The sequence below is a fragment of the Nyctereutes procyonoides genome, unplaced genomic scaffold (genome assembly GCF_905146905.1).
Source record: "Nyctereutes procyonoides isolate TBG_1078 unplaced genomic scaffold, NYPRO_anot_genome, whole genome shotgun sequence".
Lineage (NCBI taxonomy): Eukaryota > Metazoa > Chordata > Mammalia > Carnivora > Canidae > Nyctereutes > Nyctereutes procyonoides.
In genome coordinates, this window is record NW_026575140.1 from 9322063 (window position 1) to 9349396 (window position 27334).

Sequence of the window (27334 nt, forward strand, 5' to 3'; positions counted from 1 at the left end):
TTCCCACATATTACCTCCTTGAATTCTCATAATCAGTGTTCTAATTAAAATTTAGAACAAACTAGAAAAATTAGATGTGAGAAAATAGAAATCCAAATAATGTGGGGGAGTTGGGATTCAAACCCAGATTTTATAAGCTCAGAGGACTTTTTCCTGCCTCCATCCCCAATAGAAAGATGTTAGGGTTCTTTTGGTATGGATATCCTTTTGGGAGTTTAAGAGTATTGGTGTATTTCTTATTTAAGAAGAATTACTTTAGGCATTAAAGCTTATTGCTTCAGGATTTCAAGTGGCCCTAGTTACTTAACACTATCTCTAGCAAGAAATAATGTAGGAAGAGCACATTCCAAGAATGGGTTGAACTTTGTGCACTTGACTCACAGCATGACAGCTGGTTCCACATGGCATCCGAATGTCAGACAATAGCTATAGGTCTCTTAAGGACCCACCTATAATGTTGTACATTGTCACTTCCACTACATCTGGATTGATTCCATGATCAAAGTAGGTCACAGGGCCAGTCCAGATTTCGAAAGAGGGAAATAAACTCCACCTCTTCAGGAGAAAGTAGCAAGGTCTTACTGCGAAAGGTGGGTTGCGAGCACCTTTGGAAACAACCTACCTCCAAAAATCACCCTCCAACTGGTCATAATGTTATTGCCAGTAGAGAATAGAGAGCTTTTTAAGATGATGATAATAATCACCCTTTTGAGAAATGGGTTTTCTTTGGTGTGCTGGGTACTGAAGAAAAACTTCCCTCTGGCTAGTACTCTACTCACTGGTTATGCCATTACATCCAGGAGATCTATTGTTCCTCTTGGTAAGCATTAATAACGTTTTCAAAAGAAAGAAGAAAAGCTGTATTGTGGCATTGTGCTAAGTTTCCTATATTTTATATATGTAGCTAGTATTTGTACTTTGCAGTAGGATTTAATGAAGCTGACATTCTACTGGTTGTCACAAGGAAGTTTAGCGATATAGAACAATCATTGTTATTTACTTCTATTAGTAGGATGAAATTTGAGGTGATTTTAAATTAATTATTTCTCCTTAATATTTATTTAGATACCAGTACACTAGTAGGCACATAGTAGGACCCTAAAAAATTGCAAATATTTGGGTTTCAAAAATATCTATAAAATCAGTTTGTCTTTGAAATTTCTTTTTATGGGAAAGAAATGAAATACTGTGATTAACTCTAACTATAGGTTCTTACCAGGTACTTCCTTTTTTTATAGACATACCAAACTATGTGTATATAATTTATCTAGTCATTTTTTTTGACTTTCATTCACTTTGTCACTATCATTTTTATTTGTGACTTTCTGGTGTCATGTTTTAATTTCTTACTGTGTTCCATCTCTCCCAATTCACCGTCTGGTGCTTGGCAGGACACTCTGTCTGGAATTGCTGAGTTAACAACTTCCTCTGCTGTGATCATGTAATTCTAATCTTTCCCCTCACGAGAGAACTTTTTGTGAATTCTAAGCCCATATGCTGCATATCCCCATTTTGCCTATGAAGTGAGTTCCAGACACGTGACAAATGTGGTCAAACTATTTACAACAAATGTCCACAGGAGCATTCATACAGTGACTGGGAAACTGAGGTTGATTCACAGAAAAGTTTCTGTTTGACTTGACTGTCATAAACAATGAGATCACAAAAGTAAATACTCCACATCTGGCTGTCTAGATCCTTACTTGCATGAATATTTCTGGAAGGAAAGAAAGAACTCATGTGGATCAGTCAGCATCATATTGTTCACATAATTGCAATATTTTCTAAGAAGTAAAAAAATGTGTTTTGGTTGATTCCTTGCTTATGAGAGTGAAAGTTGTTTAGTTATTGTGTTTCTTTTTTTTAGTTATTGTGTTTCAATCAGCTCTGTGTAGGCAACTTAAGGCATTTAAGTATTTCAGTATGACAAGGGAATGCTTGTGGTGGAAGCAAACTTAATTATATATAACTTAATTATAAGTTTGCTTAAAATTAAGTTCACAGGTTATATTCTTGGATTTCTGCAGGAAAACAGCTGCCTCAGGATTTATAGATACTTGTTTTTTCTCTTTTCACAAACTATTTTTACTTTAAGATTTGTTTATTTTAGAGAGCCAGAGTGTGGGCAGGGGAGGGGGCAGAGGGTGAGGAGAGAAAGAATTCTGAAGCAGACTCCCTGCTGGGCACAGAGCATGACATGGATGTTGATCCCAGGACACTGAGATCATGACCAGAACTGAGATCAAGAGTTGGCTACTCAACAGACTGAGCCACCCAGGTGCCCCCAGAATATTTTTAAGATGCATCTAATTAAGAGAAAAAAGCTTGTCCACATTCAGAAATATTTTACGATACTCTGTTCCACAATAAAGTAGGTACAAAAATGCCAACATGATTATCTCCTTATGCATTAACCAAACATTCAAATAGTTAAAACTTTACTGGTAACCATTAGCTATGGAAATATAATTGAGCTAAAGGTGAAAAGAAATCAAGAACTCTCCTAATAATGTGCTTGAATAATGTGTTAACATATGTACATTTTTTCTCAAAATGTGTTTGCTTTAAGGGATAATCTGTATTTGTTGTTTCTTTAGCATACTATTTGCACTTGAAATACTTTTTTCTCTCCTTACAATGCACGGTAATAAAACGTAATATTATACTTGGAAGTGTGTTGGCAAGGGAACCTGGTGAAGCTAATCCAATAACTTGGAGCTCCTTGGAGAAAAGGCACTATAGAAATGCAAGGTATTATTGTCACTGTTATTACATTGTGGAGCTAGAAACCCCGTCTGCCCTTTGTGAAAGCTGGCCACTTAAGAAGGAATGTGGAATTGCCATAGCTGGAGTTGAGAGAGTTTTATATTTTGAAAAATTTACACAGCTATCGTAGAAACATTTTTTAAAAGATTTTAAATAAAATGACTTAGATTTCTTGCTACTGTTCTTTGTTGTTGAAGATGATATTAGCCATGCTTATTTTGCAGGTACAACATGTTAGTAAAAATTCCAATTCTTGGTGGAATTTGTGGTCAAACCAGAAACGGGGTTCTTTAGAACTTGTAAAGCACTGACTGTTGAGATTGAGCAGAAGCTGACTTCAGGATACACAGAAAGATATGCTGGTTTTTAAAACATTATTTATTTATTTATTCATGAGAGACACAGAGAGAAAGAGAGGCAGAGACACAGGCAGAGAGAGAAGCAGGCTCCATGCAGGAGCCTGAAGTGGGACTCGATCCTAGGTCTCCAGGATCATGCCCTGGGATGAAGGCGGCGCTAAACCGCTGAGACACCCAGGCTGCCCAAGATATGCAGTTTTATATAAATATCAGAACATATGTGAATAGGAATCCTATACTTCTGTATTTTGGCTTAGGACGTGTCAGTAGTAGGGAGGCAATAAGTATAGTGGAGGAAAGGATTATCTCTGAAATAAGACTGGCCTCCATTTAAGTTTGGCTATTGGCAATGTAACTTAAAGTAATTAATCTCTGTAAGCCTCAGTTTCTTTGTCTATAAATTGGGGGTAATAAAATCATAGCAAAACCAGTGCATTGCACATAGATATGATCTCAGAAATGTGGCCATCATCCTAGCTAAATGTTATCATTTTCCTAATTAAAGTTGACCTGGAACTATAATGGTCACTCTCAATTCAGTTATAAGCAACCAATTTATATACTTTTTGCATAACTGATATTTCTTAATTAACTTTTAGAGAGGGGATAAAAGGAAAGCTCATAGAAAGTGATTCACCAAAAAAAAAAAAAAGAAAAAAAGAAAGTGATTCACCAATTTTGATAGTTACTAGTTATTATATTTGGAGATGAGAGGGAAATTATAAAATATGTTGGTTTGATACAAACTTTTATTATATAAATATAATGAAAGGAAATGTGATATATAAGTTAAAATCATTTTGGCTAATTAGCTAGAAATTTGCATCTTTTTAATTAGCTTCTTACCAGTGTTGTGGTTACACGTTTTCTTGGGTATCATGTAAATGATCTCTTTAGGACTATATTTTCAAAAATGCTGTAGGAGTATTTCAGAATTTATTTACCAGGTATATTTGATTATTCTAGTCATTTTAATTCTCCTGTAATTAATAAAACAGTAGGAAATGTGTCTCAATTTCTTCTTTCTATAGATAGGTATTTTTGAGGGTATTTCAGTGTTCCCAGTTGACTTTGGATAAGAGGTAGCTATTATCCAGGTTTATGTGCATATGTGATCCTGTGTCTGAAAATAATTATGAATGCAAACATAATGCATTGCCAAGTATGGCAAGCATATATATGGTGTCAGAGCAGTGATTTACAACTATGTTGGCTTAGCTACATATCTGACTACAGCTTTTTTTTTTTTTTCTGACTACAGCTTTGATGAAAATACTGGGCTAACCCTGGAAGCAACTAATTTTATTTCTATGAACTCTTTGGTAGTCATGTTTTTATTCAGCTGAGACAAGTGATGAACTCGGTTCTTATTTCAAGATGGTATTTAAATTGGACACAGATAAAAACTTTAAGGGGGCTACATTTTATTAGACACCAACAGATTCTCATTTTGTTTTTGTTTTTGTATTTTAAAGGAATATGTTTTGGTTTCTAGGCCCCCTCTTCCTACCCACTTTTACTCATGTTATGTTTATATATACATGCACACCAACAGATAGTCACTTACTTTCTTCTTGCTATTCCTTTTTGCTTAAATTATTTATTTACTCATTCTCCCTTAATTTTTCCCGTGTCTTTCCCTGCTGGTGTCAAATGAATTCCTCTTTTTGCAGAAGCTCAGCAGGAAATGGATTAATGCAGCTGGAAAACAACTACTATAGTGTCAGGATACGGAGTGACCTCTGTATTAGAAAAATAAAAGAATTGAAAAGTATCCAGCAGCTAAAAGTCAGGAGGCAAAAGAATCTTGATGCATCTTGTTCATTTCTACAATGAACATGTTTCTTTCTTTCTTTCTTTCTTTCTTTCTTTCTTTCTTTCTTTCTTTCTTTCTTTCTTTTTAAGCATCTCCAAGGTATCCTGTGAGACAAAAATCATTAAAAAACCCCAAAAAACTGGAGAAAAAAACTTAAATGAAGATGAATCAGGCAGAAATGCTGAGTCTGGGATATGTTTTAATACATTTCAAGTTAGCAACTTATAAGGAACCTGGAATATTGAGGTATGTGATTGATATGAACAGAAACACGACATTGTCCCTATCCCTCTCACTTAAATTGTTATTTCCAGCAGTGAGAACTATCTCAAAAATTCATCTTTCCAAGATAAAAAGGCTTCATATTTCTAGCCATCCTTCATCAATGTCAGACTGTGATGGTCAGCCATTGCATGGATATCTTTGCTGCTGAGGTCAACAGCAACTTAACCAAGACAGAAAAGATGTCCATTATCCCTCCTACTGGGTCACTGGCTAGTCAGTAGTGTTTTTTTCCATGACTAAGAGTCAATGAAATATCTGATGTTTAAAAACAAGATTGCTTAGCCTTGCAGTTGTTATTAAATTCTTTTCCTGGGCTATAATGCATAAGCTTTGATCTAAAGTCCTACCGTTACTAGAAGGACTTGTGTGATTACGATAATGTGCACTGCTCTTTTTGCTATTCCTATAGGGAAAATAAAGCCCACATTAGTTCCATATTAGTACCTGACTTGGAGAAGTTAAAAAGCACCAGAAAAAGGTTAAACAGAGTCAAGTACACATAAGAGAGCAGTGGTTATTAGTGTTCAGGGAGCCATTAAAAAATTCTGCTTATACAGAAGAATTTATTGGTGCTCCTGCTTCTGGCTGCTTTATGCATTTTAATAAAGAAGTGGGATGTGTGTGTGTGTGTGTGTGTGTGTGTGTGTGTATGCTTGCACACATTTAAGGCTGTGATTGAACAAGGACTTCAGCTATTTGGTCTGTCAGTAATTTCATCCTTCTCCCTCCTTTTCCTCAAGTCTCACTGTTTAACTTGAGCTTCTGAAAATGCTTCACTTGCATTTTTATTAAGGCAATGCAGGAAGAATATGTTTATTAACTCTATGGCTATATTTTTTCCTGATTTACATATTTGGGAAGACCTTTTACTTTAGATGTTTGAAAGTAAGTATCCAGAGGAAAAATTGTACAGTTTCATTGACTAAGGAAATTTTGTGATGCTTTATATTGTTTTAATTTTTTAAAAGATTTTATTTTTAATCTCTACACCCAACATGAGACTCGAACTCACAACTCCAAGATCAAGATTCACATGCTCCAGTGACTGAGCCAGCCAGGCATCCCATGAAGTTTTATGGGATGCTTTGAAATAAAAAAAGATAAATTAGAAGAGACATGTGGATTATGATTAAAGGAAGTGATTTGAGCATATGCATGTCACTATACCATCTAAATTCTCATTTAAATGACCAAAGGAATGTAAAATGAGAGAAAAAGGTATGCTAGTGTTAAAAAATAAGATACAGTGTTAACAACATTCAGAAACTAGGAGAGATACTTGCAAAATATTCAGACAAGGTAGAATTATGAGGAGAACCAACCAGCATGTAAAAGAAATGTTTTCCTTTCCTAAGAGGAGTAGACCCTGAGGAGAACCCAGTGATAACCTTGAAGTGTCAGGGTACCGTGGACAAGAACGGTCTTTATGAATGGGGGAGGGAAACATAAAGATATAGTGCATGTACCAGATAGAGCACTACACAGCACTCATTTCTAACTTAAATTGAGGCATATGTCAGGTTAGGTTACATAGAACTTGATTTTTTTTTTTAAGATTTTATTTATCCATTCATGATAGACATAGAGAGAGGCAGAGATACAGGCAGAGGGAGAAGCAGGCTCCACACAGGGGTCCGACGTGGGACTCAATCCCGGGACTCGAGGATCGCGCCCCGGGCCAAAGGCAGGCGCTAAACCGCTCAGCCACCCAGGGATCCCCATAGAACTTGATGTTACAGCTAACTCCTACCATCCCTCTTTCCCTTTGTTCCTTTTAATATCTTTTCATTGTCATCATAGAATGTATTTTGTTTGACTTGGGTCCTTTTAAATTTGGTATTTGATTAATGCTGCAAAATATAATGTATGTTGGTAAATGTTTTATGTGCACCTGAAAAGAATGTGTATTCTGTTGTTGAAAGAATCAACTAGTACATATTGTTTATGTGGTTTAAATCTTATGTATCCTTACTGATTTTCTGTTTATAAGTTTTATTATTTATTAAGAGGTGGGTATTGAAATTTCTAACTATAGTTGTGGATTTCCCTATTACTTCTTGGAGTCCTATCATATTGCTTTATGTACTTTCAGGGTGTATGATTTGGTGAATGAATTCTTAAGATGACTTATGTCTTAATAAATTGATCCCCATGTAACAATGATAGGGTTTACTCTGAAATCTAATAAACGTGAATAGTATCACCACTCTAGGTTTCTTTTGATTAGTGTTAGCATGGTTATCTTTTCCCATCCTTTTATTTTTAACCCATATGTGATTTTATTTATTTATTTATTTATTTATTTATTTATTTAGAAAGCTTGCTTATTTATTTATTTATTTATTTTATTTATTCATTTATTCAAGGAGACATACACACACAGAGGCAGAGACACAGGCAGAGGGAGAAGCAGGCTCCATGCAGGAAACCTGACGTGGGTCTCAATCCCAGGTCTCCAGCTTCAGGCCCTGGGCTGAAGGTGGCGCTAAACCACTGAGCCACCGGGGCTGCCCTGTGATTTATATTTAAAATTTATATTTTCTGTAGGCAAAATATAGTTAAATCTTGCTTTTATATACAATCTGACAATCTTTGCCTTTTAGTTAGGATATTTAGACCATTTATATTTAATATATTTGTCCTATTGTCATCTTTTTTCTCTTTTTTCCTTTTGGACCAACTGGATCTTTTTATGATTTTGTTTTAAAAAGAAAACATTTACTTATTTATTTGAGAAAGAGAGAGAGGGAGAGCACTGTGGGGAGGGGCAGAAGGAGAGAGAAACTCCAAGCAGACTGCACTGGGCAGTCTCAAGATTCCAAGACCACAACCTGAGCTGAAACCAAGAGTCAGTTGCCCAACTGACAGTGCCATCCAGGCACCCCTATGATTTTAATTTATCTCATTTTTTAGTTCACTAGTTGTAACTCTTCATTTCATTTTTTTTTTAGTTTTGTTCAGGTATACAGTATGCATATTTAACTTACTTGCATATTTAGCTTACTTTTAAGTGATATACCATTTTATCATTAGTAAAAACAAAACCTTAGAATAACACACTTGTATTCCTTCCTTCCTGACATTTATATTACTATTGTCACATATTTTACATAAGTTACAAATACCACATTACATTGTATTCGTTTTGGTGAAACAGTCAAATATCTTTTATTTTTTAAAATTAATTAATTAACTTTTAAAATATTTTATTTATTTATTTGACAGAGCGAGAAGAGGGGGAATGGCAGAGGGAGAGGGAGAAGCAGGCTCCCTGCTGAGCAGGGAGCTTAATGTAGGGCTCCATCCCAGGACTCTGGATCATGACTTGAGCTGAAGGCAGATGTTTAACTAACTGAGCCACCCACACATCTCAAAACAGTCAAGTATTTTTAAAACAGATTTAAATAATAAAAAAGCTATGTATTATTCGTGTTGTTTTTATTTCTGGTTATCTTTTTTTTTTTTTTTAAAGATTTGCCTATTTTTGAGAGAATGCAGTAGGGGGAAGGGCAGAGGGAGAGAATCCTAAGCAGGCTTTACCCCCAGTGTGGAGCCTGATATAGGGCTTGATCTCACAACCTTGAGGTCATGACCTGAGCTGAAATTGAGAGTCAGACACTTAACCAACTGAATCACCCAGGTGCCCCTATTTCTGGTTATCTTAATTCCTTTATATACAAATCCATATTTCTATATGGTGTCATTTTCCTTTTGTTTGAAGGGCTTCTTTTAACATTTCAGCAGGTCTGCTGGTGATGAATTCTTCCAGCTTTTGTATATCTGAAAAACTCTTTATTTGCTTTTGTTTTCAAATATATTTTCACTGCATTTGGGATTTCATATTTCCTCAAATCTGAAAGTTCGCTGAGTTCTGCCTCAGTGTTTGTTCCCTCTGCTTGCACAATGACCTAGAAACTGTCTCAAAGGAGTAAGCCGGGACAATCTTTGGGTTCATCTTACTTGTTTTGCATCTTTAAGGGATCACTGTTTTCCACTGCCTAATATCCAGTGTCTTAAAAACTATTTTTCATATATTTTGACTGTTACCTACTTGTTGCTGGCAGCACAGTCTGGTTCCTGCTATCTGTCTTGGTTGGGAAATCCCTATAATTGGATTATAATCACTTTTGCATTTTAAAATCACATTTTCATTTTCTTCATATATTTAGCTCTGGTATGTTTGGTGCAAACAGGTCTATGAATTTCATCTTGGAAATTCATCTTGAAAATTCTACCTTTTATCATATAATTCTGGATTTTTAATTTTATATCTATTTTTTCATCATTTTTTGCTATTAATGTTGCTACTCTTTTCTGTCTGCCTGAAATATTTTTGACTATCCTTTCATTTGGTTTATTGTTTTAAATTTGCAGTTTATTTTAATACACAATATTTACATACAATATTGTATTTAATACACAATATTTATTATACAATATTACATAATGTTGCAAAGCCTATAATACATATTATTATAGATATCTTCAGTCTTGAGGCCTTTTCCTTAGTGGCAACTACTTAAAAAATTGTATATATTTTTTGTTGTTTCCTTATATATATATGTGTGTGTGTGTGTGTATATATGTATGTAATATATATATATATTATATATATATATATTTTTTTGAGAGAGTGCAAGTAGGGAGCAAGGGAGGGAGAGAGAGAATCTTAAGCAGACTCCATGCCCAGTGTGGAGCCCATTGTGGGACTTGATCTCATGAACTGAGATCATGACCCGAGCTGAAATGAAGTCAGATGTTTAACTGAGCCACCAAGCACCTCTCCTTGCATATTTTAAAATTAAAAATACTATAATTGATTTTTTCCCCAGTTTCAGATATCAATGGACTTCCTGATAATATTGATGAGATTTAGTATTATTTATACCATCTCTCCTCCGAGGCAAACACAGTTTTCTTCCTTCTGTCCTGTCATTATAGATACGTCATATTTGATTAAATAATCAGAATCTTCATCATCATGACTACATAAACATCACGAATAGCTGAATCTTTGTGTTTGTGTGTATGCTGTTTGTATTATTGCTTGTTTAACCTTTTGTTTCCTGGATTTGTAATTACTTTATATTTCTTTTTATTTATTTTTCTATATCTATATTTATCACTAATTCAGCCCTACATTATTTGTCAAGTTGCTGTGATTAAAAACTGGTAATCTCTCAGTGCTATTCTCTTGATTAGATATTCCTTCTGGAACTGCCCAACATTGTGCTCCAGTGTGCATTGCTTGCCTTTCAAACCTGTTGCACAGCCATTGCCCTGGGACTTAACTCAGCTTCATTCTGTGAGATCCTGTCACCAGTTCTTTGTGTTGGATCCTCTATTTTCTGTATTCTAAGTCTTTCTCTTTATTGTGTTAAACCCTCTGTTTTGTTTATCACATACTCTACTAGCTTCCTGAGAAATAATGCATAGGAGGTAGGTTTTTTTTTTTTTTGAGATACTGCATATATGTAAATGTCTTTACTCTCTCATTTTACTACTACTTGGCTGGATCTAAAATTCTAAGTTGGAATTTCATTTTTCCTTGAATTTTTTTAAATTTATTTTTTATTGGTGTTCAATTTACCAACATACAGAATAACACCCAGTGCCCGTCACCCATTCACTCCCACCCCCTGCCCTCCTCCCCTTCTACCACCCCTAGTTCATTTCCCAGAGTTAGGAGTCTTTATGTTCTGTCTCCCTTTCTGATATTTCCCACACATTTCTTCTCCCTTCCCTTATATTACCTTTCACTATTATTTATATTCCCCAAATGAATGAGAACATACACTGTTTGTCCTTCTCCGATTGACTTACTTCACTCAGCATAATACCCTCCAGTTCCATCCACGTTGAAGCAAAAGGTGGGTATTTTCATTTCTAATGGCTGAGTAATATTCCATTGTATACATAAACCACATCTTCTTTATCCACTCATCTTTCGATGGACACCGAGGCTCCTTCCACAGTTTGGCTATTGTGGCCATTGCTGCTATAAACATCGGGGTGCAGGTGTCCCGGCGTTTCATTGCATCTGTATCTTTGGGGTAAATCCCCAGCAGTGTAATTGCTGGGTCGTAGGGCAGGTCTATTTTTAACTCTTTGAGGAACCTCCACACAGTTTTCCAGAGTGGCTGCACCAGTTCCCATTCCCACCAACAGTGTAAGAGGGTTCCCTTTTCTCTGCATCCTCTCCAACATTTGTGGTTTCCTGCCTTGTTAATTTTTCCCATTCTCACTGGTGTGAGGTGGTCTCATTGTGGTTTTGATTTGTATTTCCCTGATGGCAAGTGATGCAGAGCATTTTCTCATGTGCATGTTGGCCATGTCTATGTCTTCCTCTGTGAGATTTCTTTTCATGTCTTTTGCCCATTTCATGATTGGATTGTTTCTTTGCTGTTGAGTTTAATAAGTTCTTTATAAATCTTGGAAACTAGCCCTTTATTTGATATGTCATTTGCAAATATCTTCTCCCATTCTGTAGGTTGTCTTTTAGTTTTGTTGACTGTATCCTTTGCTGTGCAAAAGCTTCTTATCTTGATGAAGTCCCAATAGTTCATTTTTGCTTTTGTTTCTTTTGCCTTCGTGGATGTATGTTGCAAGAAGTTACTGTGGTCGAGTTAAAAAAGGGTGTTGCCAGTGTTATCCTCTAGGATTTTGATGGAATCTTGTCTCACATTTAGATCTTTCATCCATTTTGAGTTTATCTTTGTGTATGGTGCAAGAGAGTGGTCTAGTTTCATTCTTCTGCATGTGGATGTCCAATTTTCCCAGCACCATTTACTGAAGAGACTGTCTTTCTTCCAATGGATAGTCTTTCCTCCTTTATCGAATATTAGTTGACCATAAAGTTGAGGGTCCACTTCTGGGTTCTCTATTCTGTTCCATTGATCTATGTGTCTGTTTTTGTGCCAGTACCACACTGTCTTGATGACCACAGCTTTGTAGTACAGCCTGAAATCTGGCATTGTGATGCCCCCAGCTATGGTTTTCTTTTTTAAAATTCCCCTGGCTATTCGGGGTCTTTTCTGATTCCACACAAATCTTAAAATAATTTGTTCTGACTCTCTGAAGAAAGTCCATGGTATTTTGATAGGGATTGCATTAAACGTGTATATTCCCCTGAGTAACACTGACATTTTCACAATATTAATTCTGCCAGTCCATGAGCATGGAATATTTTTCCATCTCTTTGTGTCTTCCTCAATTTCTTTCAGAAGTGTTCTATAGTTTTTAGGGTATAGATCCTTTACCTCTTTGGTTAGGTTTATTCCTAGGTATCTTATGCTTTTGGGTGCAATTGTAAATGGGATTGACTCCTTAATTTCTCTTTCTTCAGTCTCATTGTTAGTGTATAGAAATGCCACTGACCTCTGGGCATTGATTTTGTATCCTGCCACGCTACCAAATTGCTGTATGAGTTCTAGCAATCTTGGGGTGGAAGCTTTTGGGTTTTCTATGTAGAGTATCATGTCATCAGCGAAGAGGGAGAGTTTGACTTCTTCTTTGCCAATTTGAATGCCTTTATTGTCTTTTTGTTGTCTGATTGCTGAGGCTAGGACTTCCAGTACTATGTTGAAAGCAGTGGTGAGAGTGGACATCCCTGTGTTGTTCCTGATCTTAGGGGAAAGGCTCCCAGTGCTTCCCCATTGAGAATGATATTTGCTGTGGGCTTTTCGTAGATGGCTTTTACGATGTTGAGGAATGTTCCCTCTATCCCTACACTCTGAAGAGTTTTGATCAGAAATGGATGCTGTATTTTGTCAAATGCTTTCTCTGCATCTAATGAGAGGATCATATGGTTCTTGGTTTTTCTCTTGCTGATATGATGAATCACATTGATAGTTTTACGGGTGTTGAATCAGCCTTGTGTCCCGGGGATAAATCCCACTTGGTCATGGTGAATAATTTTCTTAATGTACTATTGGATCCTATTGGCTAGTATCTTGTTGAGAATTTTTGCATCCATGTTCATCAGGGATATTGGTCTGTAATTCTCCTTTTTGGTGGGGTCTTTGTCTGGTTTTGGAATTAAGGTGATGCTGGCCTCATAGAACGAATTTGGAAGTACTCCATCTCTTTCTATCTTTCCAAACAGCTTTAGGAGAATAGGTATGGTTTCTTCTTTAAACGTTTGATAGAATTCCCCTGGGAAGCCATCTGGCCCTGGACTCTTGTGTCTTGGGAGGTTTTTGATGACTTCTTCAATTTCCTCCCTGGTTATTGGCCTGTTCAGGTTTTCTATTTCTTCCTGTTCCAGTTTTGGTAGTTTGTGGCTTTCCAGGAATGCGTCCATTTCTTCTAGATTGCCTAATTTATTGACGTAGAGATGTTCATAATATGTTTTTAAAATCGTTTGTATTTCCTTGGTGTTGGTAGTGATCTCTCCTTTCTCATTCATGATTTTATTAATTTGAGTCTTCTCTCTCTTCTTTTTAATAAGGCTGGCTAATGGTTTATCTATCTTATTAATTCTTTCAAAGAACCAACTCCTGGTTCTGTTGATCTTCCACAGTTCTTCTGGTCTCGATTTCGTTGAGTTCTGCTCGAATCTTTATTAACTCTCTTCTCCTGGATGTAGGATCTATTTGCTGTTTTTTCTCTAGCTCCTTTATGTGTAAGGTTAGCTTTTGTATTTGAGTTCTTTCCAGTTTTTGAATGGATGCTTGTATTGTGATGTATTTCCCCCTTAGGACTGCTTTTGCTGCATCCCAAAGATTTTGAACGGTTTTATCTTCATTCTCATTAGTTTCCATGAATCTTTTAAATTCTTCCTTAATTTCCTGGTTGACCCTTTTATCTTTTAGCAGGATGGTCCTTAACCTCCACGTGTTTGAGGTCCTTCCAAACTTCTTGTTGTGATTTAGTTCTAATTTCAAGGTATTATGGTCTGAGAATATGCAGGGGACGATCCCAATCTTTTGGTATCGGTTCAGACCCGATTTGTGACCCAGTATGTAGTCTATTCTGGAGAAAGTTCCATGTGCACTTGAGAAGAATGTGTATTCAGTTGGGTTTGGATGTAAAGTCTTTAGATATCTGTGAAATCCATCTGGTCCAGTGTATCATTTAAAGCTCTCGTTTCTTTGGAGATGTTGTGCTTAGAAGACCTATCGAGTATAGAAAGAGCTACATTGAAGTCACCAAGTATAAGTGTTTTATTATCTAAGTATTTCTTCACTTTGGTTATTAATTGATTTATATATTTGGCAGCTCCCACATTCGGGGCATATATATTGAGGATTGTTAGGTCCTCTTGTTGGATAGATCCTTTAAGTATGAGATAGTGTCCCTCTTCATCTCTCACTACAGTCCTTCGGGGTAAATTTTAGTTTATCTGATATAAGGATGGCTACCCCTGCTTTCTTTTGAGAACCATTCAAATGGTAAATGGTTCTCCAACCTTTTATTTTCAGGCTGTAGGTGTCCTTCTGTCTAAAATGAGTCTCTTGTAGACAGCAAATAGATGGGTCCTTCTTTTTTATCCAGTCTGAAACCCTGCGACTTTTGATGGGGTCATTAAGCCCGTTCACGTTCAGAGTTACTATTGACAGATATGAGTTTAGTGTCACCATGATATCTATTTAGTCCTTGTTTTTGTGGATTGTTCCACTGAACTTCTTCTTAAAGGGGAGTTTTAAGAGTCCCCCTTAAAATTTCTTGCAGAGCTGGTTTGGAGGTCACATATTCTTCCAGTTCCTGCCTGTCTTGGAAGCTCTTTATCTCTCCTTCCATTTTGAATGAGAGCCTTGCTGAATACAGTATTCTTGGCTGCAGGTTCTTCTCATTTAGGACCCTGAATATATCCTGCCAGCCCTTTCTGGCCTGCCAGGTCTCTGTGCAGAGGTCTGCTGTTACCCTAATACCTCCCCATAAAAGTCAGGGACTTCTTGTCTCTTGCTGCTTTAAGGATCTTCTCTTTATCTTTGGAATTTGCAAGCTTAACTATTAAATGTCGAGGTGTTGAACGGTTTTTATTGATTTTAGGGGGGATCTCTCTATTTCCTGGATCTGAATGCCTATTTCCCTTCCCAGATTAGGAAAGTTTTCAGCTAGGATTTGTTCAAATACATATTCTGGCCCTATGGCCCTTTTGGTGCCCTCAGGAACCCCAATTAAATGTAGGTTTTTCTTCCTCAGGCTGTCGCTTATTTCCCTTAATCTACCTTCATGGTCTTTTAATTGTTTGTCTCTTTTGTCCTCAGTTTCCCTCTTTGCCATTAACTTGTCTTCTATGTCACTCACTCGTTCTTCCACCTCATTAACCCTTGTCGTTAGGACTTCTAGTTTGGATTGCATCTCATTCAATTGATTTTTAATTTCTGCCTGATTAGCTCTAAATTCTGCAGTCATGAAGTCTCTTGAGTCCTTTATGCTTTTTTCTAGAGCCACCAGTAGCTGTATAATAGTGCTTCTGAATTGGCTTTCTGACATTGAATTGTAATCCAGATTTTGTAACTCTGTAGGAGAGAGGGCTGTTTCTGATTCTTTCTTTTGGGGTGAAGTTTTCCTTCTAGTTATTTTGCTCAGTGCAGAGTGGCCAAAAGCAAGTTGTATTGGGAAAAGGAGAAAAAGAGAGGAGAGAAAGAAGGAAAGAAGAAAAAGAAAAAAGAAAAAGAAGAAAAAAAGAAAAAGAGAAAGAAAAAGAAAGGAAAAAAGGGGTGGGGGAAGGAAACAAATCAAAAAGCAAAACAAACAAAACAAAATAAAACAACAACAAAAACCATGGGGGAGTATCTTCTGATTCTGTAGACTTTAAGTCCCTTGACTTCCCCTGGAACTGGTCCGTCCAGCTGGTCTTCTGGGGGAGGGGCCTGTTGTGCTGATTTTCAGGTGTTAGCACTTGGGGGAGCTGCTCTGCCCCCTGCCTGGTGCAGGGCTCAGTGGGGGTTGTTTACCCCGTGAGGCCCCAGGAGGAACAACCCCAGTGGCAGCGGCCAGCTCTGGAGCCCTGGAGTCAGCTCCCGCAGTAACTTCGGGGCTCTCCGTCCGCAGGGCCTGGAGGCTCCGGGGCGGGGCCGCTGATCTGCTCAGCTCAGGGCAGGAGCGTCCTCGCTGTCCTGGGCCCTCCCGGCCTCTGCCTGTCCCGGGGGAGGCCGGATCCTGGGCTGTGTCCCGGCGCCCTGTGCTCCGGGGCCTGCGCTGTGGGATTCGCGCTCCCGCCCCGCAGCCCCCTCCGCGGAGCTGCTCCGGTCGGTCCCCGCCGTGCGCGCTGCAGCCCTTAGGGAGCTCGGAGCACTCCCCTGCGCTCGCAGGTGTCTGTTAGTGTCCCCGGGAGCCCGAGGGCATCCCCGCCCTCCTGGGTCCTGCTCCACCTCCCTGCGAGCCCCTTTCCGCCCGCCGGGAAGGTTGGTGCAGCTCCTGCTCCTCCGGGACGGGGCTCTCCTGTCCTGGGGACACTCGCCCCGGCCTCAGCCCGGCTCCTCGCGGGGCCCCTCCCCCTCGGAGGCCTTTTGCTTCTTTATTTCTCTTTCCCCGTCTTCCTACCTTGATAGAAGCGCGAACTCTTCTCACTGTAGCATTCCCGCTGGTCTCTTTAAATCTCAGGCCGAATTCGTAGAGTTTCAGGATGATTTGAAGGTTATCCAGGTAATTTGGTGGGGACGGGTGATTTGGGGACCCTACTCTTGCGCAGTCTTGCCCCTCCTAGCCTCCTTGAGTTTTTTTTGAGGGAAGAACATTGGCTTTCAGAGTTGCTGTTGAGAAATCAAATGCAATTCTGACTTCTAATCTTTAGAATGCTCTTTTTTTCCCCTTTTTCATTTCAAAAGTTTTGAGTTCTTTTCTTTTTTAAAACAGATGAGGTACCTTGGAGGAATTGTCCTTGCATTCATTGTATTGGGGACAGGTAGACCTATTTAATCTGGAAACTCAACTTCTTTAGTTACAGATACTTTTAAAAAGATCACTTTGACTATTTATGTGTCTCCATTTTCTCTTTCTGGAGCCCTTATTAATACTTGATCTTCATTTAGAATTTATGATGTGGCAGGCTGTGTTCTAATGGCTTCCCATTAGAAGGGCTAATTTGAAGTAGATTTTGCTAGCATATTCATTTTCCAGGTGAAGAAACAGCTCAGAGAGGTTAAGGAATTTGTCCAGGATTACACAGGTGATAAATAGTAGAATTGGGCTTTAAATCATGACTGTGCGGAGTTAGGGTATGGATCCTAATTCTTCTTTCTACATAGTTTCAAGTTGCTTGAACTGCAGTCTGTAGAATTACTTGATGCCTCTGCTGTGCTCTACTGGAGTTCTGGAGCTAAAAATTACCTTATTTGGCTGCTGGCCTATGTTTAATATTTTCCGATCAACTGAGTTTAGCAGTCTGACATATTTCAAGGCTCAAATACTTCGTACTGTTTCTTTTTTTTTAATTTTTATTTATTTATGATAGAGAGAGAGAGAGAGAGAGAGAGAGAGAGAGAAAGAGAGAGAGAAGCAGAGACACAGGCAGAGGGAGAAGCAGGCTCCATGCACCGGGAGCCCAATGTGGGATTCCATCCCGGGTCTCTAGGATCGCACCCTGGGCCAAAGGCAGGCGCCAAACTGTTGTGCCACCCAGGGATCCCCCTTCGTACTGTTTCTTAGTCACTACTTTCTTTCTTTTTTTTTTTTTCTTTGTTTTTTTTTTTTTTTTTTGGAGTTCAATTTGCCAACATATAGTATGACACCCAGTGCTCATCCTGTCAAGTGCCCCCCTCAGTGCCTGTCACCCTGTCACCCCATCCGCCTGCCCATCTCCCCTTCCACTACCCCTTGTTTGTTTCCCAGAGTTAGGAGTCTCTCATGTTCTGTCACCCTCTCTGATGTTTCCCACTCATTTTCTCTCCTTTTCCCTTTATTCCCGTTCACTATTTTTTATATTCCCCATATGAGTGAGACCATATAATGTTTGTCCTCCGATTGTTAGTCACTACTTTCTATTCTCTTTGTTAGGGTTTTTGTGTATTTTTAAATTTTTAAAAATTGCTTTTTGTAGATTGCAGTATGGAAAAGAGGTAAACACAAATCTTTAATATATGTCCACATCCGTTTGTTTTCTTAAAACTTTATATTAAATATGGTGTGACTAGATTTGTTTTCTAATGTATAACTGACAGTTTCCATCTCTTAAGATAAAAGACATAATCACCATGATTATATAAAGTTTTTTGTTTGTTATTTACTTCTAATTTTATTCAAGTTTTTGTGAGGATTAGTGACTTAACATATTTAATACACATAGAACAGTGTGTGGTATATGTTAAACATAAATGTCAAGTATCATCATTCTTTTCATATTAGAACAAGATGTCTGGAAGAGAGACTATTCTCCCACTGAATTTTATTCTTAGGAACACTTTCACTTCTACTTTCTCCTTGTTCCTAATTCTCAGAGAATAACAAAGGATGTTTTCTTCCTTCTCATTCTTCTTCCATTCTCACTGCCCCAACTCTTAAATTTTGTTAAGATAACTTAGTACTTAATTCTAGTCTATTATCAGAATTTATCTTGCGGCATACGGAGTGATATCTTCCCTTACTCACTGCATTTTTACAAATGTCTTTCTTGATTATTTTAGCTGGATTCCAGAATTTTTAGGGCTCATTTCTTTCCTTCTTAGTAACCTTAAAAATGTTACTCCATTATCATCTATGTTCTAGTGTTGGAGATGAATGTTTGATACCAGCCTAAATTCTTTTCATCTGTTGTTTGCATTTTCTACCTTGAAAATGGATATTGCCTTTTAATCCTTTGAGTTCAGAAATTCTTTAGGATATGCCTGAATGTATATTTCTTATCAGTTTTACCTGGAACTATTTGAGTCTTTTCCCTCTGTAGGCTTTTAGCTCAGGGATATTTTCTCATATTACTCAGTTATTGTCTTTTCCCATAGCTTTACTTTTCTCCTTCTGGAGTTCATATTTCTCAACTCTTGGATTTATACCTATTCCCTCATATCTTGGATCTTTTCTTTCTTGACTTTAATCTCTTTGTATTTTTTTCTAGATTGGAAATGTTTCTTCCATTTTAACTTCCATATTATTATTATTTCAAGGCTCAGCAGTGATTATTTATCTTTCCAATAAATGTACTTACTATTTATGTAGTATTAAAATGTTAATAGACTTTCTAAACTTGTTACTAATGGATAAAACTCTAAAGGAAATTACTGATAGCTTTGTCCATGTAAAAACAAAGCCAAGCAATGAACTCATAAAACAACTTTAATACATGTGCCTAAGTGCTAATATTTTATATACTAAATTATTACAATCAAGAATTTAAGCACAATAATAGAAAAAAAGAGATATTAACAAAATATTTACCAAAGAAAGAAACACATCCAGTACAGTTGTGAAAACATTTTAACCTCACTAGTAGTCAAAGAAATGCAAATAAAAGATAATCTATCAATATGTGTATATGTATATATATTTATATGTGTGTGTGTGTGTATTTTTTCTTTTAGATAGCTTATGCACACAAGTGTGAGCAGGTTGAGGGATAGGGAGAGGCAAAAGGATAGGGAGAGAGAGAACCTTAAGCAGGCCTCCCCACAGGGCTTGATCCCACGACCCTGAGACCATGACTCAGCTGAAATCAGGAGTTGGATGCTTATCCCACTGAGCCACCCAGGTGCCCCAGCAATATATTTAAAAGATTATTTTCATGGATTATAAAGAATAATACAGATACTGTCCTCTATTAGGTTATATTTGGTGGCAAGTAACAGAAAACCTAATTCAAATAACTTAATAAATGATATTTATTGGCTCCAATTGCTTGAAATTCAGAAGATTGGCTTATTTCAGGGTCTCTACAGTATTATCTAGAACGTGGTTTCTTTTTTTTTTTTTTTTTAGAACCTGGTTTCTTTACATCTCTACTTTCTGCTTTCTACAGTTTCAGCTTCATCCTAAGGCCAATTTAAGATTATCAATAGTTCCTGAGATTGTTTCCTTATCTACTTGCAGGGTGAATGAGAGAAGGGAGAGGACATTGGTTTCATAGAAATCTTCAGTTTTCTATAGATCTCATTGGCCCAACTTGAGATACGAGCCTATCTCTAAGCCAGTAGCTGGATTCAGGTAGTTATATTGCTTAGTTTAGGCTGGAGCTATATGTTTCATTCATAGTTTTGTAGTGGGGCTACCTTCAACCAAAGCCATGTAGGTTGAATGAAAGAGAGATGAGAATGCTGCATAGAAGTTGGAGATGATATCAAGGGGCAGATAAAAGGTTTGGAGAAAGCATATAAAACATCAACTATCCATGCATTTCTCTGGACATAAAAAGTGGTATATACTTGTGGTCATGAAACTGGCAATGAGAATCAAAATCTTAAAATGTGCTTATAATATTACCCAGAAACTCTATTCCTAGGAATTTAGCTCAAAGAGTCATGGATATATATATAAATATCTAGTTATTATGTACTAAGAGTGAAAGCATTTCGACTAACTAAACATTTGAAACTAAGGATGTACTATATGTTGGCCAATTGAATTTACATTAAAAAAACACAAAGTATACAAGCCTTCAGTTATAATAAGAAGAATAAACTCTGGATATCTAATGTACAGCATGATGACTATAGTTAATATTGTACTACATAATCGAAATTTGCTACATTGTACACTTAAAGTATATGTAATTTATCAATTATACTTCAATAAAGCTGGAAAAATCATTAAAAAATAAATGTCTAACCACATGGATTTGATTAAAGTGTGAGTAGAACATTCAACATTCATACAGTGGAATACTACTTAAAATGAAAAATGATGCTATTAAGCATATTAAATGACATGGAAAAGAGATCACTATCATTAAGTGGAGAAGGCAATCAACAACACATCTCTTTTGGAGAAAAAAGCATATATACTCATAGGAAAAGAATACCAAAATATTAACAGTGGTTATCATTAGGAGTTGGGTGGTAGAAATAGTTATTTGCATATTTGTATTTTTGTAAATTTCTTAAACTAATTATTTATTATTTTAATTCCTTACTTTCTGATCTTTATGCTTTCTTTTTCTTAGGACACTGGCTAGAACCTCCAGGACGGTTTTGAAAAAAATTGATAAGAGTGAACATCCTTGCATTATTCCTGTTCTTAGAGAAAAAGCATTAGTATTTAACCATTAGTTATGATCATAGGTATGGATTTTATAGATGTCTTTCAACAGTTTGAGAAAGTTTATTTTTTAAAAAAAATTTATTTATTAATGAGAGAGAGAGAGAGAGAGAGAGAGGCACAGGCAGAGGGAGAAGCAGGCTCCATGCAGGGAGCCTGATGTGGGACTTGATCCCGGGTCTCCAGGATCAGACCCTGGGTTGAAGGCAGCGCTAAACTGCTGAGCCACCAGGGCTGCCCTTGAGAAAGTTTTTAAAAAAATTTTTAATTTGTTGAGAATTTATCATAAGGGGGGTATTGTCAAATGATTTTTTTTCATCTGTTAAGATGATCATTTGTTTTTTTCCTCTTATTCTGTAAATGTAGTATATTGATTTTAAAATGTTAAATCAACCTCACATTCTAGGGTTAAACTTTACTTTGTTATGAAATATTATTTTAATATATTGCTAGATTCATTTTTGCTAATATATTCTTAAAGATTTTTGTTGTTATATTCATGAGGGATACCCATCTGTAATTTTCTTATATATCTTCGTTAGGCTTCTGTGTTGGCTTTATAAGACAAGTGGGAAGTGTTCCTTTCATTTTCTGAAACAGATTGTATAGGGTTGCTGTTATATCTTCTTTATACATTTGGCAAAATTTTCCAGTGAAGCCATCTGGCTCTGGAGTTTTGGGTTGTTGGGAGATTTTTTATTTTATTTTTAATTTTTTAAAAAAGATTCTTATTTATTTGGGAGAGCAAGAGAGCAGATGGGAGAGGCAGAGGGAGAAGGAGAAGCATACTCCATACTGAGCAGAGTCTGATGGAAGGGGGGGTGGGAGCGAAGTGATCCTATGACCCTGAAATCATGACCTGTGCCAAAGGCAGATGCTTAACTGACTGACCCACCCAAGTGCCCCATTATTTTATTTTATTTTATTTTATTTTATTTTATTTTATTTTATTTTATTTTTTAGAAAGAGAATGTGCATGTACATGTAGTGGGGGAGGGGCAGAGGGAGAGGAAGAGAGACAATGCCAAGCAGACTCTTTGCTAAGAGTGGAGCATGACCTGGGTCTCCATCTCATAGCTGTGAGATCATGACCTGAGCCAAAGCCAAGAGTGGGGTGCTTAACTGAGCCACCTAGATGTCCCTACATCTTCTTTTTTTTCCCGTTTAATTAATAAAAATTTATTGAGAATTCCTGGGATGGTGGTTATTGCCTCCCGACCTGGAGGGAGGAACCAACACTGTAGGAAATCACTCAGATCACACTGTCCCCAACACCTCTGGCCAACACAGGGAGGAGCAAAATCATTCCCTGGGGGGCAAACGGGTCAGGCTTTGTTCATCCAAGGGCTGGGAGGAAAGATGCAGGAAGGGGCCATCACATGATACTGGGGGTGGGACAGGGGTATGCTGGACCTCAAGCTGGCTCCTCAAACACCAGGGAAGAAACATCAACTTCTCTGGGAGTCGGATTCCTGGTCACCAGGCTCACTTCTTACTCTTGATGAGGCTGTCACTGCCCCGGGTAAAACTTTCATCCTGTAGGTTCAAGACGAGGTTGTCAGCAGTGAGATAGATACAGTTCTGTGATGTAGCGATCGTCTTAGAGATGTTCTGGGCTGCCCGGATCTTGCGCAGTTTGATATAGCCAGGGTTCTTGCTCAGGGCTTCTCCAAGGTGAGCAGGTTGGGTTAAGGGTTCACACAAGGCCTGGCCACAACCCTTGGCTGTGCTTACTACTCTAGCCCCTCTCTGGGCTGTCATACATCTTCTTTTAAATATAAGAATTTAAAGCTAAAAATTTCCCTTTAGTCCCTGGTTAGGCTACATCCCTAGATTTTTTATATGTTGTGCTTCTATTATTTTTTAATTGTATGATTTCTTCTTTTGCCCCTGGTTTTTCAAAAGTGTGTGGTTCAAATTGCAGATATTTTGGGGATATTCTAGATACTTATTTCTTTAGAGTGTTTTGTTAGACTGTTCAGAGAATATACTCTGTATTATTTCAGTTTTTTGGGTATTCATTGAAACTGATTTTATGAGCCAGCATGTTTATCTTAGTGACTTTTCCATGTGCACTTGGAAAGAATGTGTATTCTACCTATAACACTTTTTTTTTTATAATAAAAGACAATCCTATAGAATAAAATCACTAATTGCGAGATATTTTAAAATTGACAGTGTTTAGGGATGCCTGGGTGGCTTAGTCAGTTAAGTAGTTAAGCTTATGCTTATGACTTAGGTCATGATTCTGGGGTCTTGAGAGTGAACCTGCATCAGGCTCCCTGCTCAGTGGAGAGTCTGCTTCTCCCTCTTCCTCTCCTCCCTGTGTGTGCTCTATCTTATTATTTTAATAAATAAAATCTTAAAAAAAAACAGCAACCCAAAACTGAGTCTTTGGATGGAATAGTGAAACAGTTGATATTTTTCTTTAGCTCCCCCACTAGGATTATTTATTTCCTCTACCCATCATCCAAAGTTTTCTGTCCTATGTTTATCTTTCTATGTCTTTTTAGATAACTTTTTAACAGCTGTTAAAAAGTCTAATAAAATTTTTGAAGACTACTTAAGATAATACTTTTTGAATTTTAAAAAGTTTATCTCAGATTCCTATGCTGAAGGAATGGAACTATAATGTCAGTATTTTAGGCTTTAGGAATTCATGGACCCCAACTTTTTCTGTACCAAGTTAAACACACATCACCTATGAAAGTCATCCTTTATACCATTTTCATTCTCATATGAATGATTGAAGTAAAAGAAGTAAAACTAACAACTGAATTTTAGGTCTCTGTATACATATTTTGTTGCTGGTAGAACTTCTGTATACATCACTTGGTATATTGAACTTTCCTAGCAGATAGAACATGATATATAAAAGCTCTGTGATGGGAATGAGCCTGTTTAGCTTGAGGAAGTAAAAGGGGTCAGTAAGGCTAGAGTATGGAGAATTAAAGGAGATTAATAAGACAGGCAGGGTTAAACTTGAGAGAGTTTGTGAGTTTGCCTAGGATTTTGATCTTTATCCTCATAGCAGACAAGACAGCATGGAAGAGATTTGAACAAAAAGATCACGTGTATTGAAGGTAGTGCGTCAGAAAGACCACTGTAGCTACATGTTAGAGCACTGACTGAAGGGGATCAAGAAGGAACATGGGAAAGATTTTGAGGTATGACTGGCAGTGTTTAAGTAAGACATAATAGCAGGTTGGGTTGTAGTAGTGATGGTGTAGGTTGAGAAAAGTTAACCGATCCCGAAGATTAAAGTAAACAAGACCTGTACATGGATTGGCTATGAGTGGAAAAGGAGAAGAAAATGTTAGAAGAAAACCTAGATTTCTGGCTTGCCCAACAGAAAAGGCAGTGGTGGTTATATGCCACTAACTAATATCTTTCCATAGAATATATTTTGGGAAATTCTGCATCTTAATGCATAAGGACTAATAAATAAATCTCTTAGTAGTTTAACAACATTCAAGTTCCACCTTCTTAGTCTGTAGCAACTGCCCAAACTATTGTAAGCCTAGAAGTCTTAAGTAGTAAAGAAATCTATAACATACTTTAGACTTGGTTAGAAAACAGTCCATTAAATAAATATCTTAAAGGGCAAACCCACAGCCAACATCATACTTAATGGAGAAAGACTTGAAAGCTTTTCTTCCAAAGTTCAGGAATAAGATAAGGATGCTGTTTTCACCACTTCCATTCAACATTGTATTTGGAGGTTCTAGCCAAAGCAGTTAAGAGTTTGAGAGCAACACTTAAATGAAAACATAGATGTAAATCTTCATAGTGTTGAATTGGGTGATGTTTTTTGAAACATATGTAAAGAAAAACAGATGAATTGAATTTTATCAAAATTTAATACTTTTGTACTTCAAAGGACACTATCAAGAAAATGAAAACTCACACAATGAAAATAATGGTAAATTATATATTCTATATACTAGAATATTGAGATAAAGAGTTCCTATGACTCAACAATAAAGAGACAAATAACCCACCTAAAATGGGTAAAAAAAATTGATTAGACATTTCTCTAAAGAAGACATACAGATGGACACTAATTACATGAAAAATGTTTAACATCTTTAGTTATTAGGGAAATGCAAATTATAATGAGGGTGATATGCTAGTTAATCTTCATTATCATGGATATAATTAAAAAAAGGACAATAACAAGTGTTGATGAGTATATGGGGAAATTGAATTTCTTATACATTGCTGGTAGGAATATAGAATAATGCCACTGCTTTGGAATATAGCTTGGCAGTTCCTGAAAAAGTTAAACATAGAGTTACCATGTGACCCAGCAGTTCTACTCCTAAACGTATATCCAAGAAAAACTGAAAACCTATGTTTACACATATGTTACACATAGGTACAAAAGCTTGTACATGTATGCTCATAGGAGCATGATTCATAATAGCTGAAAAGGTGGAAACAACCTGCATGTATCAGTGAATAGATAAAATGTGATATGTCAATAAAATAGAATTTTCAGCCATAAAAAGGAGTGAAGTACTGATACATAGTAGAACATGAGTAAACCTTGAAAACATGCTAGGTGAAAGAAACCAATCACAAAAGGCCACATATTTTATTATTCCTTTTATATGAATTGTCCAGGATAGGCAAATTCACAGAGACAGAAAAGTAAGTGGTGTATGCAGGGGCTTGGGGGGAATGGGGATGTCTGCAAATGGATATGAGGTCTTTCTTTGGGAGGTGATGAAAATGTTATGTAGTTAGTGATAATTGTATGACTTTATGAAGATGCTGAAAACTATACTATGTTTTAAAAGATGAGTTTTATGGTATGTGAATTATATCTCAATTTAAAAACTGAAATTGGAGGGATGCCTGGGTGGCTTAGCGGTTGAGCGTCTGCCTTTGGCCCAGGGCGTGATCCTGGAGTCCTGGGATTGAGTCCCATGTCAGGCTCCCTGCGTGGAGCCTGCTTCTCCCTCTGCCTGTGTCTCTGCCTCTCTCTCTCTCTCTGTCTCTTATGAATAAATAAAATCTTAAAAAAAAACTGAAATTGGAAAAAAATCATCCTCATAGAAAAACCCAAAAGAAACAACATTAATTCTTCATATATGTAGATTTGACATAATTCTAATAAAATTTCTAGAAGTTTTTTTTGAGTGTGGAAATGAGAACTGGTTCTAAAATTCATATGGATATATAAAGTGTTAGAAATAGCCAAAGCCATCTTCAAGAATGACAGATCTGAAGGTCATATAGTCTAGGTATGAAAATATGTTACAGCTAAATTCAGATATTGTGGCTTATAGGCATTCAGAGTTTATACTGATTATTCATAGAACTGACTAATAGAGAATCCAAGAATAGTTCAATACATATAAAATTGATTTTTGAGAAGTATACTGCAGCAAAGAAAATATGGTCTTTTAAATTAATATTGTTGGCCTACTTGGATATCTGGATTGGGAGAAATACATCTGGAACTCTACAACGTATACATTCCAATTTATTGAGTTTATACATCCCAATTTATTGAATTTTTAAATGTGAAAGGTGAAATGATAAAGCCTTTAAAGGGAAACATATGAGAATATCTTGTGACTGTAGTAGAGAAATATTCCTGATTCAGGATGAAAAAGCATTCACCATAAAAAATGATACATTGAACTCCATTAAAATCAAGAACTCTGTTCATCAAAGACAACATTAAGAGAGAGAACAGAGTGGCAGACAATATTTGCAAAACATATATGACAAAGTGCCAATATTTACAATGTATAAAGAACTGCAAATAAGGAAGTAAAAGACAATTCAGTAATAAATAGGCAAAAGGCTTGAACAGACATTTTGCAAAACAAGTTTACAAATGGTCAGTAATTAGTTGAAAAGATGATAAACTTAACAATCATTGGGGAAATGAACATTAAAACCACGTTGAGATATGATGTTATACCCGGTAGAATAGCTAAAATTTAAAAGATGGAAAACACCG